Source organism: Phyllobates terribilis, unplaced genomic scaffold (genome assembly GCF_046119375.1).
Source record: "Phyllobates terribilis strain yellow unplaced genomic scaffold, ASM4611937v1 Scaffold_12__6_contigs__length_324123572, whole genome shotgun sequence".
In the NCBI taxonomy this organism is placed as follows: Eukaryota; Metazoa; Chordata; class Amphibia; order Anura; family Dendrobatidae; genus Phyllobates; species Phyllobates terribilis.
Window position 1 is genome coordinate 247249367 of NW_027362772.1, and position 18357 is coordinate 247267723.

General features: G+C 43.4%; 1 protein-coding gene across 5 annotated transcripts in view; it reads right to left on the bottom strand.

Moving 5' to 3' along the window:
- The window catches only part of FOXJ3 (forkhead box J3), a 68046-nt gene that overhangs the window by 40924 nt on the left and 8765 nt on the right, over window positions 1–18357 (bottom strand). For 2 of the 5 annotated variants that reach the window (XM_073656788.1, XM_073656784.1), the window contains exon 2: window positions 1959–2025. The gene's annotated coding sequence lies outside the window, so the exon portion shown is untranslated. Of the gene's footprint in view, window positions 1–834; window positions 1046–1958; window positions 2026–12039; window positions 12249–18357 lie in introns of all 5 variants that reach the window. The other 3 variants (XM_073656787.1, XM_073656786.1, XM_073656785.1) reach the window with 3 other exon arrangements.

The following is an 18357-nucleotide window of genomic DNA, read 5'->3' on the forward strand; positions in this document are numbered from 1 at the left end:
ATTAACTACAAATTCCTCATTAAAATTGCATTTTGTTATGTAAAGTGGCCCAGAAGCTGCTCGCTCACCGAATACTCTTATTACTGCTCCAACGGGACAAGATGCAGATGTCGCCGGGGGACGTACAGGATGGGAAGCTACAAACGTAGTGCAAAAGAAAAAAGAAGCCAGTGTCCTGTCCGCTGGAGGAAAGCAGCAGAGACGATTTGGGATTTCCAGAAAAGGGTTTTCACCAGAACCTAATTCCTAAATTTTATAGGGGGGCGACGATTATAGAGACCACTTGGAAGACCCCACATATAGAGAGGTATTACAGTAAAGTCTATGAGACCTGTATAATGCTCCATTTTCCCCTAAGGTGGCGCTGCAGGGAGAATAAGCACTTACAGATGATACTGCAGCTGATCACTTGTGATCACCCCAAGATCAGCTTATTAGGAGAGGACTCTTCTACTTAAAAGGGATGGTCTAAAAGCAGAAAGTATCTTTTAGACCCCCTTCAGACAATGTAAACTTAGGTTCACCGTGAGGTTTTTTTTTTTTTTAGGCAAGCTACCAAAGCAGAAACTCTACAACTCTCCTATCAAAGCTCGTGGTTTTTGGAGAGTTTCTGAACCAAAAACTCAGCATAAAAAGTCAGTGTGAACACACCCTTACACTTATGCAATAAATTTATCAGTGGTTCATATTTGTCACATACTTTTGGGTAACTTTTCACCACCTATTTGTTGCCCTTTTTTAGCAACTTTTGAACAGAGTGCTGTATTTTATAGGGACATATTATATTATTAATATCCCTAATATGCTGCATAAAAAAAAAGTACACTTACTTACCGAACTGTTGCTTTTCCTCCACTCCGAGCTCTCTGTCCCCCCCAGGCTCATGATATAAACAATGTTCCCTGACCGCTGCAGCCGATCAAGCAGCCAATGATTGCCCTAACTTCTCGAATTACATCCAAAACAGAAGAAACATTGCCCTTTCGCTCAGACGTAATTGTGAATACTGCAGTTTATTTCCTGAGACCGGTGAGGAAAGAGGGCTCTGTGGAGAAAAAAACAATAGTCCAGGAATTAAACGGGTATTCCCAACTCCAAGCTCTTATTCTAATATGTAGTAGGTGTAAAAATAATAACAAATAATAATAAAATAAACAAGAAATAATAGAAAATATCTACAATTAGAAATATTGTATAGTTATTCTAATTAGCCATGTCGCTTACCCCATGTGCAGGGCATTGCAGTAGCTTAGGTAGCCATGGTTACAACCACTAACAATTAACTGCCATATGAGTGGTCATAACCATGGATACATAAGCTACTATGCAATGCCGTACATGGGGTAAGCAACATCGCTAATCAGAAGAACTATACTACATTTCTAATTAGAGGTATTTGCTAATATTATTACTACTACACATACTACATATTGGGATTGGAGCTTGGAGATGGGAATACTACATTTATTTTTTGTAATTTATGTAGCACACTAGGGCAGTTAATAAGGAATTGTACAGAAGCGGACGACCCCTTTAAGCTATGACCCTTTCTGCTAAGGGTTATATGTTGGGTCCCATATATGCACCAGGCTAAAGAGCTGAGCTCGCACCATATACATGTGAGATGCTGGCTGTGTTATACTGCCGGCATCTGCCTTTGACAGGAGTGACTGGATCTAGCTCTGATAGCGGCATTTATATAGTTAAACAGCAGCGATCAGTTTACCTTTCACATTTTGTTGCAGATGGCGCCTTGTTTAGGGGGTTCCACAAATAATCTACCGTGTAAGTGACATCTTTTATCAAAAAGAAATGCTGAATATTAACCAATTTTGCCGCCGCGCGCTGGGAGGTAAGAGTTTTACAAGATCTGGAGAGCCAAAGGTCACAAAGCGCCACAGACTGCCAATGATGATATATTGCGGGGTACATTGTGTAAGTGAAAGAAGAGACCTCACCTCGTGTGTGATGGCACAAATGTGTAGCGCCGTTCATGTAAACCCATCTGGACAGGAAGTACGCCAGCTGAAAAAACAACGGAGAACACGTCAGTGCGGGCAGAGAATACTTACAAAGTGACGTTACAGGCCAGCTATACCTTATCCACATTTTATCTAAAGAGATCATGGAGATCACCTCCACCATTACATCCACTATAGAGAGAGAGGGAAACCAAAACCGGGGATATCCAACTTTGGATGGTTTTAGTCTGTAAGGTTTCCCAATTTAACCCCCCCCCCCCCCCTTCTATTACAGAATTATAGGACGGCCCGCATTCTAGTGAATGACAGTGGAAGGTTCCATCCAATGCTGTATGGGTGGGTGACTAATATTTCAGCAATTCCTGTATGTTTCCATGCTCTACATAAAGGCTGTACAATGAAAGTTTTTGTCACTTTCTAACATATTTTCAAGATCTGTTTCCACAACGACAACAGAAACATTCCTGCTTTACAGAAGCCCAACCTGAACACATCTACCTAGCACAGCTTCTTACTAAAGGGAGCGCCGATACACAGTAACGAATCAGACACCTGTGCCAGCCGGACAATCTCAGCTTCTGGATGTCATACAAGACTGCTACTGTGCATTTACAGCAGGCAGAGAGAGGCAGAGTGGCGCAGGCAGGCAGAGAGAGGCAGAGTGGCGCAGGCAGGCAGAGAGAATAGGACTAAACAAGAAGAATCCAACCTAACAGACTCAGGAGAGTCTGAGTGAGACCTGCCAACAAAACTCATGTGTGTCTATGTGCATGTATGTATGCATGTTGTATGTTAGATGTCAAAAAGCCCCATCCTTGGAGTCTGGCAGCAGCATGTCTCCCTCTCCCTAATATACACACTCGGCCCAGCAGAGCATGCACATTCGTGGGGTAGTCCGTCAGATGACATTCATTCACTTGTAAGGAAAAGAGCTTGCAGTACCACTGATGACCACTACACGATGTAGGGAGCCCCGTGCCATCCTGGATGCCTCCGCACCTTTCACCAGCTGATCAGTAGTGGTGAAGGAAGTCAGATTCCAACCTGATATTGATGACTTATCCCAGTGACAGGTCATCAATATTAAAACTCCTGGAAAACCCCTTTATCCAGAAAAGGGATTCACATTGAGGAGAACTGTCACCAAACTTGTTCTTACTTTTTATGGCAAGAATAGTAAATGAAATCCCAACAAGCCCGAATGTAAGCCCATGCAGTCTATAGGTCGCATATGGAACCCAAAGCCCAGGATCTTCTACTATATACGAATATAAGCTGAGCCTAAAGATGTGCGGGTCCAAGCTTTATGCTCCGGTCACATTGGTGTCATGGGACTCCTCTTTACATGGTAGATTTTGACCCGTTTTGTAGTGGATCCCATTGGCTTCTCAGTTTCCGTTTCCTGTGATCAGAGTCTCTCCAAGGAGCAGAATCAATCTCATTATTACTAAAAGAAATAAATATACAATTCTGACTCAACCGAAAAAATTCTGATAAAACGCGATTACACAATGGACGTGCTAAACTTATCATCCAGGGGGGGTTTCCAGAAGAATTTACAGCTCTGCGCACTCCCACAGCTAGCACGTCTTACGTACACTCATGGAGGATGAATCATTCTGCGGCTTTTCTTTCATACCTGGGTATTTTCTTATTCCTGTCACCCAGACAGCGAATAGACACACGGTTTATACTAAATTTGGGGACGTTTCTGGGCTGAACAGGATCAGGGTTCAAAGGGAAACAGTCTACCACAAATGCGGGTATAAGCGAAGCACACAGCCTTGTAAAATCACTGCTTTAGTGTGTAATCGCTTCCTCCGTTCTTCAAAATCTGAAGTTTAATAAAACATGATATTAGGATGCTCGGTGTACCCCGGGTGTGGCCAAAAGCTCAGTGCACCGTTCTGCTTATTGGTTTTGCATGCCACAACTCCCTAACTATTGATTCACAGCAATGGCCTTAGCTTTCTCTGCCAATCACCAGTGAGGGATGTGTGGCTGCAAAAACTGTGGGAAGAAAGGTACACTCAGTCTGTTGGCCACACCTAGGGTGCACCGAGCAGCCATATCTTACTAACCTGCAGAATAATGGCCACGATTAAACACTAAAAAAGTGTGCTTTTTCTAGGGGCTGTATTCCCTACAAGGTTAGCTCATGTGAACAGAGAATGCATGCGATTGGTAGAAACAAGAGGAATCGCTGCAGGCCAAACACTCATTTGGATGACAATTCCTGAAGACCACCATAAACCCAATGGCTACGTCCAATGTTCACTATCGCAGTCCTCTGTGCCCATATGACTTAAATGGGAAACTTACCACAGTCCTTGCCAGTCAGCAGCACCAGACCTACACTTTCTCGCACCTTCAATCAATATGGGCGGCACGGTGGCTCAGTGGTTAGCACCTCAAGGTTCAAATCCCACCAAGGACAACATCTGCAAGGAGTTTGTATGTTCTCCCGTGTTTGCGTGGGTTTCCTCCGGGTTCTCTGGTTTCCTCCCACACTCCTAAGACATACTGATAGGGAATCTAGATTGTGAGCCCCAATGGGGACAGTGCCCATAATGTCTGTAAATTGTCTGAATTGTAAAGCGCTGCGGAATATGTTGGCGCTATATAAAAAGATTATTATTAATACTAATCTATTGCTTTCTGTTATCAGCTGTTTCAAGCTTGCGAGAAGTTGTCAGTCATGTTAGTCATCTAGCATTTATACAAGGGGGTCAATGGGCAAACGAGTGTTCAGTATTGGTCAGATGTTAAATGAGTGCTAGCTCATCATCACTTATCAATGGGCTGAAACTGGACCATTAGTGACAGAACATCCCCGAAAATCCCTGTTTCCAATCCCTATAGGTCACATATACGAGCAGCGGACTGTGTGCTGGTCCTGTAAGGACCACCAGATCTTATACCACATCCAATATGGCGGTTAGTGCAGTTTGGGTTTTTTATTCCATTGTACACCTACCTGCACATCGTACCTTTAAAAAAAATAAAATAAAAAACTGACGTCAGGATTCCTAAAAAATATTGACTTTCGCCGCGACTCATCATCTCCATGCTCTATGATGATAACGAGTCACTGGAGGAGGCAATGTCAGGCTGAGTGTGAGACGCAACATAATAATAATAAAAACAACAGTACCACGCAGAATCCAGGTAACTGCAGCCATACACAGCTATGTAACCAGTTGTACTGGGCGCTAACTTTTTACTGTTTTGTCAGATACTTTACTCTCATACAAAACCTGTAGAAAAGCCTTGTAGCTCTCATGCCCTCACAACAAGGTAAAACTGATTTTGGTGCACAGTCTAATATGTCCAGGGACTGCTCCCGTTCTCTTTTTGGAGTGGGCAGCTCTGTTTTCTCAGCATTATGACAGCACTACAGGACCTGGAAAATCCCCCCCCCACTTCCCAGCATGCATTGCTCCTGCCTGTTATATTTGTACACAGTTTCACAGACAGGAGAGTTGACAGAAAGACCAGAGCCCACTTCCTGTAATCTGTCTTAGGGTTCCTTGTCCTAGAGGTGGGTTACACTTGACAATAAGCAGCGGAAGGGAGACACATAGTGAAGGGTCATTTGGAGTGATTTTTCAGAATATTTACTGCATTATCTATCAAGGTTTCCATAGTGTAAGGAGACTTATAGGCCCATGCAATGCTCCTCTAGGAATTTAACTATACAAATATCTTCAGAGAGGAAGCCGACTAGACCGCTAGTGCTACCTTTTGGGGGAAAAGCATTGCATGGCCTATAAGTCTCCTTACACTGGTATGTCACTCACAAGAGAGACGTTACCCTTTGGAGCTCCTGTCAGAGGCCTCTCACCCAGCCAAATCAAATTTCCTGCTTTTCACTGAGGAGGGGCAAATACCCTGAAATACGTGTCTGCAAATAAAGTGTCTGGTTTGGTTTGTTATCCCAAGTCATGTGGCAAGGCTTGTTAAAGGGTCGATATTGACTTGTAGGATTGCTACCCCCCAATAGGCACCACAGTTCCTGTGCTCTCTCTCTCTCTGAAGAGGATATTTGCATATTATATATTAAGTGAGATTAGGATGCTGGAACTACAGCGATAATTTAAGGAGGTCGTGCCAAGCGTATAAGTTATCACCTGTTGACAGAACAAGGATTGCTGAGAATCCAATCTTGTGGACCCCCCAATGATCCCAAGAATCTGTCATGGTCAAAATGCACATCTCTGCTCCATTCATTCACTCTCAATCTTTCGGAAGTCCCAAAAAAAAAAAAAAAAAAAAAAAAAAGGAATAGAGTGGAAGTAAGCATGTCCAGGATTCTTGGTTCTAGATGTTCTGACCACCAGCAGTCAATAAATTATCCCGAATCCTACGGATAAGCGATATTCTTTGTACAAAGACAGATTTTTGGTGCATAATCATCCACCTTCACCCACGGAGTGAAATGTGCATCCGCCTCTTTGGCATTAGCATGGATTCACATTTGGACAAAAAGATCTTTGACATATGGGATTCCCCGTTATGACACATGGTTCTGCAAAATTAAACAGGATCATTCAGCCTGTATGGAGGAGGGGGTGAAACACTTGACTGGAACCTTGCCGAAAGCAGAAGGGAAGCCCTGTGTCCACGCATTGGTTCTGTAATCAACGCCAACCCTTGTGTCGCAATAAACACTTCTTCATCACAAGACAATAAAAAGCTGCAACCAGCAGAGGAGCGGCAGCCAAACGCTCAAGACCTCCAATAAACTATTTCCTTACAACTTCTCAGGAATCCTTGAAGTTCACCTCCACATCGGAGCTCGTAAACCGACGGAGCAGGACTCGCACACAGCGGATCGCAGCATCTTTATTGGTGTCGCTACTGCTACAAATGATTACACAAAAGGCTACATAACTCAGCGATATCCGTGTTTTGTGACTTTTTAGTGTTTTTCCTCAAACACAGCATGCTTCAAGTGCATAGTTTTTTTGGTCTTTTCACTTAAGTAGTGAAAAAAAAATTCAGAAATTCATAAAAAAAAAACATGCACGAGTCACCATTTTACGAGACCTGTAAAGTTTTCACTTTTTTTTTTTTTTTGTTGATGCAGCTGTCTGAAGGCTTGTGTTTTGCGTGGTGAGACAATTTTTTTTATTGATCTCATTTTAGGATAGATACAAGGTTGTAATCGCCTCTCAACACACTTTTTGCGGCAGCCAAAACATTAAAAAAAAATGAGATTCTGGCATTTTGATTTTATTTGTCTCATTAATTACGCATTTTAAAGATCTGGTTAATTAATTGTATATTTCGGTAGGCTGGACTGTATTTTTTTTTTATAGTTTATTTTTTTTATGGGGAGAAAAAGGGCCGATTTGAATAAAAACAAATTTTTCTTTATATATAATAAAAAAATATAAAGGTTTTTTTTTTTCTGCCCCCCCCCCAATAAAAAAATAAATAACATACATAAAAATAAAATAAAAATAGATTAAAGAGATATCTCTCTCGCTCTAATAAAATTGAGAAAAATTAAAAGGATAGAAATATATATATAAATATATATTAAAGAAATTATAATCTTTTTAATTTTATACACAGCTCAAAAAAATAAAGGGAACACCTAAACCTCAGAATCTAACTCCCAAGTAAATCAAACTTCTGTGAAATCAAACTGTCCTCTTAGGAAGCAACCTGATTGACGATCAATTTCACATGCTGTTATGCAAATGGTATAGACAATAGATGGAAATTATTGGCAATTATCAAGACACCCTCAATAAAGGAGTGGTTCTGCAGGTGGGGACCAAAGACCACATCTCAGTACCAATGCTTTCTGGCTGATGTTTTGGTCCCTTTTAAATGTTGGTTGTGCTTTCACACTTGTGGTAGCATGAGAAGGACTCTACAACCCACAGAAGTTGCTCAGGTAGGGCAGCTCATCCAGGATGGCACATCAATGCGAGCTGTGGCAAGAAGGTTTGCTGTGTCTGTCAGCGTAGTGTACAGAAGCTGGAGGCGCTACCAGGAGACAGGCCAGTACACCAGGAGACGTGGAGGGGGAAGTAGGAGGGCAACAACCCAGCAGCAGGACCGCTACCTCCGCCTTTGTGCAAGGAGGAACAGGAGGAGCACTGCCAGAGCCCTGCAAAATGACCTCCAGCAGGCCACAAATGTGCATGTGTCTGCACAAACAGTTAGAAACCGACTCCATGAGGGTGGTATGAGGGCCCGACGCCCACCGATGGGGGTTGTGCTCACAGCCCAACACCGTGCAGGGCGCTTGGCATTTGCCACAGAACACCAGGATTGGCAAAGTCGCCACTGGCGCCCTGTGCTCTTCACAGATGAAAGCAGGTTCACACTGAGCACATGTGACAGAGTCTGGAGACGCCGTGGATAGCGATCTGCTGCCTGCAACATCCTTCAGCATGACCGGTTTGGCAGTGGGTCAGTAATGGTGTGGGGTGGCATTTCTTTGGACAGCCCTCCATGTGCTCGCCAGAGGTAGGCTGACTGCCATTAGGTACCGAGATGAGATCCTCAGACCCCTTGTGAGACCATATGCTGGTGCGGTTGGCCCTGGGTTCCTCCTAATGCAGGACAATGCCAGACCTCATGTGGCTGGAGTGTGTCAGCAGTTCCAGCAAGATGAAGGCATTGAAGCTAAGGACTGGCCCGCCCGTTCCCCAGACCTGAATCCGACTTGAACACATCTGGGACATCAAGTCTGGCTCCATCCACCAACCACAGACTGTCCAGGAGTTGGCGGATACTTTAGTCCAGGTCTGGGAGGAGATCCCACAGGAGACCATCCACAACCTCATCAGGAGCATGCCCAGGTGTTGTAGGGTGGGCATACAGGCACGTGGAGGCCAAACACAATACTGAGCCTCATTTTGACTTGTTTTAAGGACATTACATCAAAGTTGGATCAGCCTGTAGTGTGTTTTTCCACTTTAATTTTGGGGGTGACTCCAAATCCAGGCCTCCATTGGTTAATAAATTTGATTTTCAGTGATGATTTTTGTGTGCACATTCAACTTTGTGTGTTATTTGAGTGTTCCCTTTATTTTTTTGAATATATATATATATATATATATATATATATATATATATATATATATATATATATATATATATATATATTCCAGACATTGACAAGGTTAGAAATAATGATTTTTATTAGAAAGAATAATTTTCTCCTTCAAACTTTGCTTTCATCAGGAATGCTCCCTTTGCAGCAATTACAGCATTGCAGATCTTTGGCATTCTAGCGGTTAATTTGCTGAGGTAATCTTGAGAAATTTCCCCCTGTGCTTCCTGATCCCCTCCCACAAGTTGGATTGGCTTGATGGACACTTTTTGCGTACCATAAGGTCAAGCTGCTCCCACAACAGCTCAATGGGGTTGAGATCTGGTGACTGCGCTGGCCACTCAATTACAGATAGAATACCAGCTGCCTGCTTCTTCCCTAAATAGGTCATGCGTAATCTGGAGGTGTGCTTTGGGTCATTGTCCTGTTGTAGGATGAAATTGGCTCCAATCAAGCGCTGTCCACAGGGTATGGCATGGCGTTGGAAAATGGGGTGATAGCCTTCCTTATTCAAAATCCCATTTACCTTGTACAAATCTCCCACTTTACCAGCACCAAAGCAACCCCAGACCATCACATTGCCTCCACCATGCTTGACAGATGGCGTCAGGCACTCTTCCAGCATCTTTTCAGTTGTTCTGCGTCTCACAAATGTTCTTCTGTGTGATCCAAACACCTCAAACTTTGATTCGTCTGTCCATAAAACTTTTTTCCAATCTTCCTCTGTCCAATGTCTGTGTTCTTTTGCCCATATTAATCTTTTCCTTTTATTAGCCAGTCTCAGATATGGCTTTTTCTTTGCCACTTTGCACTGAAGGCCAGCATCCTGGAGTCACCTCTTCACTGTAGACGTTGACACTGGCGTTTTGCGTGTACTATTTAATGAAGCTGCCAGTTGAAGAGCTGTGAGGCGTCGATTTCTAGAGGCTCTAATGTATTTGTCTTGTTGCTCAGTTGTGTAGCGGGGCCTCCCACTTCTCTTTCTACTCTGGTTAGAGCCTGTTTATGCTCTCCTCTGAAGGGAGTAGTACACACCGTTGTAGGAAATCTTCAGTTTCTTGGCAATGTCTCGCATGGAATAGCCTTCATTTCTAAGAACAAGAACAGACTGCAGAGTTTCACATGAAAGTTCTCTTTTTCTGGCCATTTTGAGAGTTTCATAGAACAAACAAATGTAATGCTCCAGATTCTCAACTAGCTCAAAGGAAGGTCAATTTTATAGCTTCTCAAATCAGCCAAACCGTTTTCTGCTGGGCTAACATACTTGTGCAAGGGTTTTCTAAACATCCATTAGCCTTCTTACACAGTTAGCAAACACAATGTACCATTAAAACACTGGAGTGGTGGTTGTTGGAAATGGGCCTCTATACACCTATGTAGATATTGCAATAAAACAAGACGTTTGCAGCTACAATAGTCATTTACCACATTAACAATGTATAGAGTGTATTTCTGATTCATTTAATGTTAGCTTCATTGAAAAAAAATTTGCTTTTCTTTAAAAAATAAATGAAATTTCTAAATGACCCCAAACTTTTTAAAGAGAGCGAGAGAGAGAGAAAGAAAGAGAGAGAAAGAGAACGAGAGAGAGACCAAAAGTTTGGACACGCCTTTTGTTCTGTATTTTCATGACTTTGAAAATTGTACATTCACACTGAAGGCATCAAAACTATGAATTAACACATGTGGAATTATATACTTAACAAAAAAGTGTGAAACAACTGAAAATATGTCTTATATTCTAGGTTCTTCAAAGTAGCCATCTTTTGCTTTGATGACTGCTTTGCACACTCTTGGCATTCTCTTGATGAGCTTCAAGAGGTAGTCACCGGAAATGGTCTTCCAGCAATCTTGAAGGATTTCCCAGAGATGCTTGTTGGCGCTTTTGCCTTCACTCTGCGGTCCAGCTCACCCCAAACCATCTCGATTGGGTTCAGGTCTGGTGACTGTGGAGGCCAGGTCATCTGACGTAGCACCCCATCACTCTCCCTCTTGGTCAAATAGCCCTTACACAGTCTGGAGGTGTGTTTGGGGTCATTGTCCTGTTGAAAAATAAATGATGGTCCAACTAAACACAAACCGGATGGAATAGCATGCCGCTGCAAGATCCTGTGGTAGCCATGCTGGTTCAGTATGCCTTCAATTTTGAATAAATCCCCAACAGTGTCACCAGCAAAGCACCCCCACACCATCACACCTCCTCCTCCATGCTTCATGGTGGGAACCAGGCATGTAGAGTCCATCCGTTCACCTTTTCTGCGTCGCATAAAGACACGGTGGTTGGAACCAAAGATCTCAAATTTGGACTCATTAGACCAAAGCACAGATTTCCACTGGGCTGATAAGTATATAATTCCACACGTGTTAATACATAGTTTTGATGCCTTCAGTGTGAATGTACAATTTTCATAGTCATGAAAATACAGAAAAATCTTTAAATGAGAAGTTGTGTCCAAACTTTTGATCTGTACTGTAAGTTTAAGGCTATGTCAACACGTCATGTTTTTTTCAGCGTTTTTTGCTGCAGATTTTTATGAAAATTTTTAGCTGCATTTTGCAGTACCAGAAAAGTCTATAAGAAACCAGAATTCTCGGCTCACACATCATGGGTTTTTTTTGTTCAGTATTTTGTGTCTTGGTTGGGTTTTTGGAAAATAGAGCATGTCACTTCTTTTAGCATTTTTGATGGCAAAATAGAATGGGTTTTTTTTTCACAGAACTTTATGTACATGCCTAAAAAGAGACAGAAGGACAGTGAAAAAAAACGCACCAAAACTGCAAGAAAAATCTGCAGCAAACCTCCCTTGAGAGATCAGTTTTTGCTGCAGATTTGTGCCGCAAAAAAAAACCATGATGTGTGAACATAGCCTATCAAGTATCCAGTGCAGGAGTGCAGCATACAGCACACATGGGCTAAAGTTCAGCCCAGGTTACTGCTCTGTATGAGGAAGGAGGATACGGGGCAGGATGTTTGCTCTTTACCTGCTTTCTGCACAACATATAGGACGGCTCTCGACATCCGCAGCTCAAAGCCTTCACCTGACAAATACAAGCTGACACCGCCAACCTGATGTCAGTCAGTGGGAGCCATCCTCGTATCACCGGACACGGTCACACATCAATTTTTTAAAGCATTCATATTCCCTTTAGTTTCCACCTGAATGAGTTTCTCTAGCCAAGCTGAACGATGGCTGAAAGGCAAAGAAAAAAAACACATAAAAATCACACGGAAGTGCTGAACCAGGAAAAAAGGATCCCGCACAGTCCAATATTCTGCACAGAAAAGCTATTCCCAAGTTACACTTCCTATAAGATGCAACTTTTCTGACTCTAAAGTCAATGGATTTAACAATACAAACTGCATTTATTAGTTGTACATTAAATGGATACTTTAGAACTGATGAGGCTGGTGTAGTTACTGCAAGGATCTACATCAAAATGACTATAGAATCTTTTTCTTGCCTATTAATAAAGTGAGCATTTTGTAAGCTCATTTTATGATCAAGATTATACCGGCATTCTGACATGGATTTTCAAAGTAAGTACACCAGCCTATTCAGATCTAAAATCTATTTAAAAAGGAACCTGTGAGCATACAAATATGTGCATGCACAACCATTTTAAACATGGGTGACAATCTAATTGGAAGTACGACCGCAGAGAGAAAATTAAGTTAGATTCTCCCTGCAGCTGCTGCTCGCTCTCAGTCATCAGGGCGGAACTATAATGTAACTAGATTTACTCATGTCCAAGAGGACCCCTTTTATTAATACTGAACCCTCAGACAATCATCTAACATGTAGTGAGCGACCTCTCGTGCTCTCCGATAACATCACGTCTTATAGCCGAGTCCAAGCTGGACACCCTTCACTGCACCGTTGGGGGAAGAGGGGGACACTGTCCTCACAAACAATAAAAATGTAACACCGAGAGATTAAAAAAAATGCTGTTACTTTTGTGTAGACTTTTGTGCATTGGTAAGAGGCGTCTGCCATTATTACTAATGTGCAGCGGCAGCAGCCAGATCCATCTCATCCGCGCTTGTCTGAAGGACACATCTGTCATGTAAGGACGCAGCCTCCAGAATTCCAAACACACAGCACACAGTATATAAGACGCTCGCACTCTGCATAGCAGACACGTAGCTCAAAATCTGGGGAAGTTAACAGGTTTTGGGTTTTTATGATCATCAGGAGAAAAATAACTTATAGGAGGACCTGTCACCGGGTCAAAAGTGGGCAGATTTTGCTCTCATCAAATTTCTGCTGTTCCCCTGATTATATCATTTTTTTTGAGGGGGGGGGATTTTAAGGCAGAGGTGGCACATTGTGCCCAAATCACACCCAATATGGCTTGACTGACATCCCTGAGGACAAGTTACGCCATTGCCAAGCCTTTCTGAAATCATGCGCATGCTCTGGAGCATTCTGCTTCACCAGCGTCCCTTGTCACACGGCGCAGGAACGGGAAAAAGCCAGCACAGGCGCATGTGCAGTAAGGCATCATCCTCAGGGTGGGATTAGGGTGCAACTAGCCAATAGGGTCTCCTCTTCATGTACTTCAGACAGGCAAGTCACATTAGGGTCCACAATTAGGACACAGCTGGGGTTAAAGGGATATTCCAGTTCACGCAAATGACTATTCATGCAATTAATAGATGCCAATTGTTAGATCAGTGTTGGTCTGACCATAACAGGGGTCCAGTGTTTCCCTCAGCCATAAGTCCACCATCACTGGAGTTGAAAGAAGTGCTGGTCACACCGCACTTGGCCATTTTTCCCAGGGGCGTAGACTTAGCACAGAGTGGCATGGCACATGGTGCGGAGAAAGACAAGGGACATGGTCCTTGCAATCGGTAAGAGTCCAACAGCTCAGACCCATACCAATCTAAGCAATCCCTTCTAGTGGATGAGGGACAATTTATTTAACCGTTTAAGAAACACTGCCTGAAGAAGTACTGGATGTTAGTGATGGCAGTCTGAGTGGGGCATGGGCAAAAAAAAAACACCTGATGGGATCCCTTTAACACATGATCTGTCTATCTTGCAAGGACCATTTATTGCTATTTTAATTACAGAAAGAAGACATTTACAGCAAATCTACCCGGGCGCTTATCAGGAACTGATCACTTCTTAGAAAGGGGTGTCAGATTCACACTTATCTGCAGAGCTAAAGGCGACATCCCGTCACCTTCTCACCATCATTCATTGCAGCTTTCTGTGTGTTTGCAAATGCTCAGGACACCGGAAACTGCAATGTCATATTAATGTAGCGCCAACACATTCAGTGGCCAAGTGCAAAGATAAGGCTACCTGCATCCGATGGGAGACGCCACTGCAGATTCTGCCAAAAAAAGCTGTGCTTGTCAGGAACATCATCAGGGAAAGCACAAAGAGGCCAGCCATACATGGAGGATATTCTTCAAGGTACACTAAACAATTGCAAATAGGAAAACACCCAAAAAATGTAGGATTGACCAGCTGATTTCTAAGCACAGAGAGTTCTAGGAACTCTCCAAGCCTGGACCCAGTAGTGGCTTCTACATCCCCCATATCAATGGAGAGGGACAGCACTTGTAGGGGTAAAACTACAAAAATAAAATTAACAACGGATATTGGTGTCTTACCTATAACCAGAGGCCCAAATCCCATAAACACAAAACTATGATCTCTATATAGAACAGCAAAAGTAAAAAATCTGGAAAATCATGTGCATTATCTCTCCACATTCACAATTTTGCATTGTAGACATATTTTCGGCGTTACGTTGCAGGCGGCAGAAGAGAATTCCAACATGAATTACAGATGAGACGGTGTCTGTGGGAACAACCGTATCTGATGATTGCAGAGATCCACTCTCTACATAACGGAGTACAGGAAACATGTACATTACATTGGATAGCAAGACACTGAGATCACCAGCGTGCACCTGCTCTAATAGACAGATCCTCCGACAGGTGACCCCTGCATTGCACACTCCTCACAGCCTAGTATTAACCATCCCACCCGATTCCCCTATACATAGGAAGGAACGCTCCAGTGTGCTCTCAGAGTGGCACTAGCAGACCTCTCCGCGGCCCCCTGCCAGACCCATCCGACAGGTGACCCCTGCATTGTACACTCCTCACAGCCTAGTATTAACCATCCCACCCGATTCCCCCATACATAGGAACGAACGCTCCAGTGTGCTCTCAGAGTGGCACTAGCAGGCTCCTCCGCAGCCCCCTGCCTGGGCTCCAACACGACCCCCTGCCAGGGCTCCACACAACAGGATCAGTTGTCAGGAATCAGAAATGTTGAATCAGTCTCTCCCCTGACATCAATTGTTGGTGCAGAATCAGGAGGCCCCTACACACATTTGAAGGTCACCCGATCCCACTGATTTGGCCGACCATAGTCTAATGCTGGGGTGCACAACCTGCGGACCAGGGGCCACATGCGACACTTATGTGGCCCTCAACTATCTGGTCACAGACATGCTTGAGCCTGACAGTGCCTGGGGGCTACACATGCATTTTCCATTTTAGAGAGTAGAGGAGTGTATGGTAGCACGCAGGGATGGGCAACTATACGGTGCATGTGTGGCCATGTCATCATCTAGGTAAAGAAGAGTTTGTGTACGAGTGCTGCCAGCATCATTGTAGTTTATGGGAGAAGGGAAACCCTCGACTGTGGAGAAAGCTGAAGCCTCGGTCTATTCATTTCTGGATATTGACTGGAGAGAAGAGGACCTCTATCCTCCTCATCGGTCAGAATCCTAAACATGGAATCAGCACCTATTACATTATTAATGTTGTTCTATTGCAGTTCATAGGGTTGGATCAATCTGACAATGTTGCCCTCGGACCAAAAAAGGTTGAGTCCCTGGTTGAAAGCCTTTACACATGGGCTTCTGTAACATGTACATCCAGAGGTCACAAAGATGGGAGATCCAATTGTCAGAACACACAGTAGTTTCAAGGCCGAGTGGGTAATTTCCTCAAAGGAACTGAGGGTTTTGGGAATCCTATTAATGAATTTGTAATTCTTCCATAATTACCAATGACTTTAATGGAGAAGTTCCTGATAACTACGTCCCAAGACGACAACCCTTTCCAACATATCCTTTTAAGACACTGTACGAACGTGGTAGAATGGGCCCCTCCACCTGCTTCCGAACCCCTGATTCTGGCCCACCTGGCCTGTCCTTTATATTGCATATTTTGGCTAAAAGATCCCTGACGTTGGTGCCATAAATACGAAGCTCAGAAAATCTGGCCGAGAAAAAAATTCTGCATACTTGCATCGTGTGCAAATAACCTAGGGTTACAGTTCACATCTGTATTCTTCATTTTCACTATCCTGTTCCATCACGAGCAGAAATCGTGGTAGTGCCGGACCTGTGTCATGACTGACAGCAACAGACTCCACTGACTATAAAGGGGTTCGTCCAGTTTCAAGACGTCTGTCCTTTTATTGGTCTAAATAGCATGTGGTCCTATTTTGTTCCGGATATTTTTTTTTTCACCGAATCCACGACAGAGGCTTCAATGCAGATGTGACCAGAGCCAAACCCAAATTTGGGGCTAGTTTATCCTTATCAATAGAGGTGAGAGCGGCAAGGACCCCACTAATAGCAACAGTCCAAACAATAGCCGGCACTCACATCTTCTTAAAATAATTGCTTCGTTAATCCAGGAGTATAAAAGGCATAAAAAATGGTTGAACGCAACAGCGCAAAAATTACAAGGGAAGAAAAGAAATATCGGCTGCGCTCCCAGGCAACATGTTTCAGACCTGCATGGTCCTTTGTCAAGCCCATCACAGAGTAATTGCTCATGGATACCATTGGGAGGCAGTCTACTGTACACCAGCTAGATAGTCATGTGACTATTGGACAGGAAGTCAAATAATCAACAAACAGGGTCAATTGATGGCCGCCAGGCTTCGAAATTAATATAAAAATGTTTTTGAAAAGTTTGTAAAAGGAACGATGAGGCTGTGATAAGTGCAGGAATGCGGGGGGCGACTATGGGATCAATTAAGGTCCTGTAGCCGTAGTTGCCCAGTATAGGATTTTAACACCCTTGTGACAGCTGGATCCTAAATTCGCCCCGGCTCACACGCGAGTGCAACTAACAAACTGGTAATTCAGAGTAACAGTGGCTTCACTCACAATGAGCAAACATGGCCTCCAAGGTCAAAGTGGCCCCGAGCGTCAGCAGCCCTGCGCTAAAAACAGCTTGTGAGACGAGGCTATAACTAGACCGAGCCGGACAATTCACCTTCTGGAGAGGTCTGCAGCCACATTTACAGTGCACCGTACAGAAAATGCAGCCCCTCTGCATGTGTGACGGGGGGGGGGGGGGGGGGGGCACAAAACCTTGAGGACCCCTGCATACATCGGCACCAACATCTTTGTTACGTTCAATTACTAGATTTTTTGTTTTCTCCACGATTAGTTTGAAAAGCCATACATTTATTAGTAAATTACCACCACAATGACAAAGGTTCCCAGACTCTAGCCACCATCACAATCAATTATAATTTTCATTCAATTATAATTTTTAATTGATTTACAAATAAGAGAACAACTTTTTAATATGTCTTTACTAAAAAAAAAAAAAAAATCCTATCGTTTTGTGTTGACAGCTCCTACACAGACCTATACATCTCCATGGTAACAGACTACAACCAAATTGTGTGTAGTCTGATCTTGTACTTACCATTCCCTTTTATCTGCCACTTCTTCATGTAGGGAACCTAAAGAAATTAAATTTGAACTGCGATTGATTGCCCCCCACCGATCAGCAGCTATCAGCTACAGCTGGATAGCAATGTACACTGTGCATAGGCAGAAAGCTGCCTTTCAGTGGTGGGGGTGAGGTTATACAGAGCTCATGAATATGGAGGACTACATGGCAGCAGGTTTAATAGTCCTCTAGTGATAATCTCCTGCTGATAAAACTTGGATTTTATCAAAACTTCAGCAAGCAGCCCAGTAAGTGATACATTGTTGTAATCAGGGTCTCTGTCTCTACATTATGCTGCTCTCAGATTAGGTGGCAAAAACCTGGTTGTAGATTACCTTTAAAACAGCATCTACCTCCTCCTATGGCCTCCCGTCATAACACATCATCATGTGAGGTGACATCTCAATATTTATCATCTCGGCAAGAAAATTTTTCAATATCATCAAACAGAAAAGCCAGCGTCGGCCTTGTATCAGAAGGGATTTTTTCACCTTCTGATAATGTGCGGCTGACACTTACTGGTAGGCGGCCGCCTGTGTGTGACGAAGCATTTCACACCTCTTGCTATG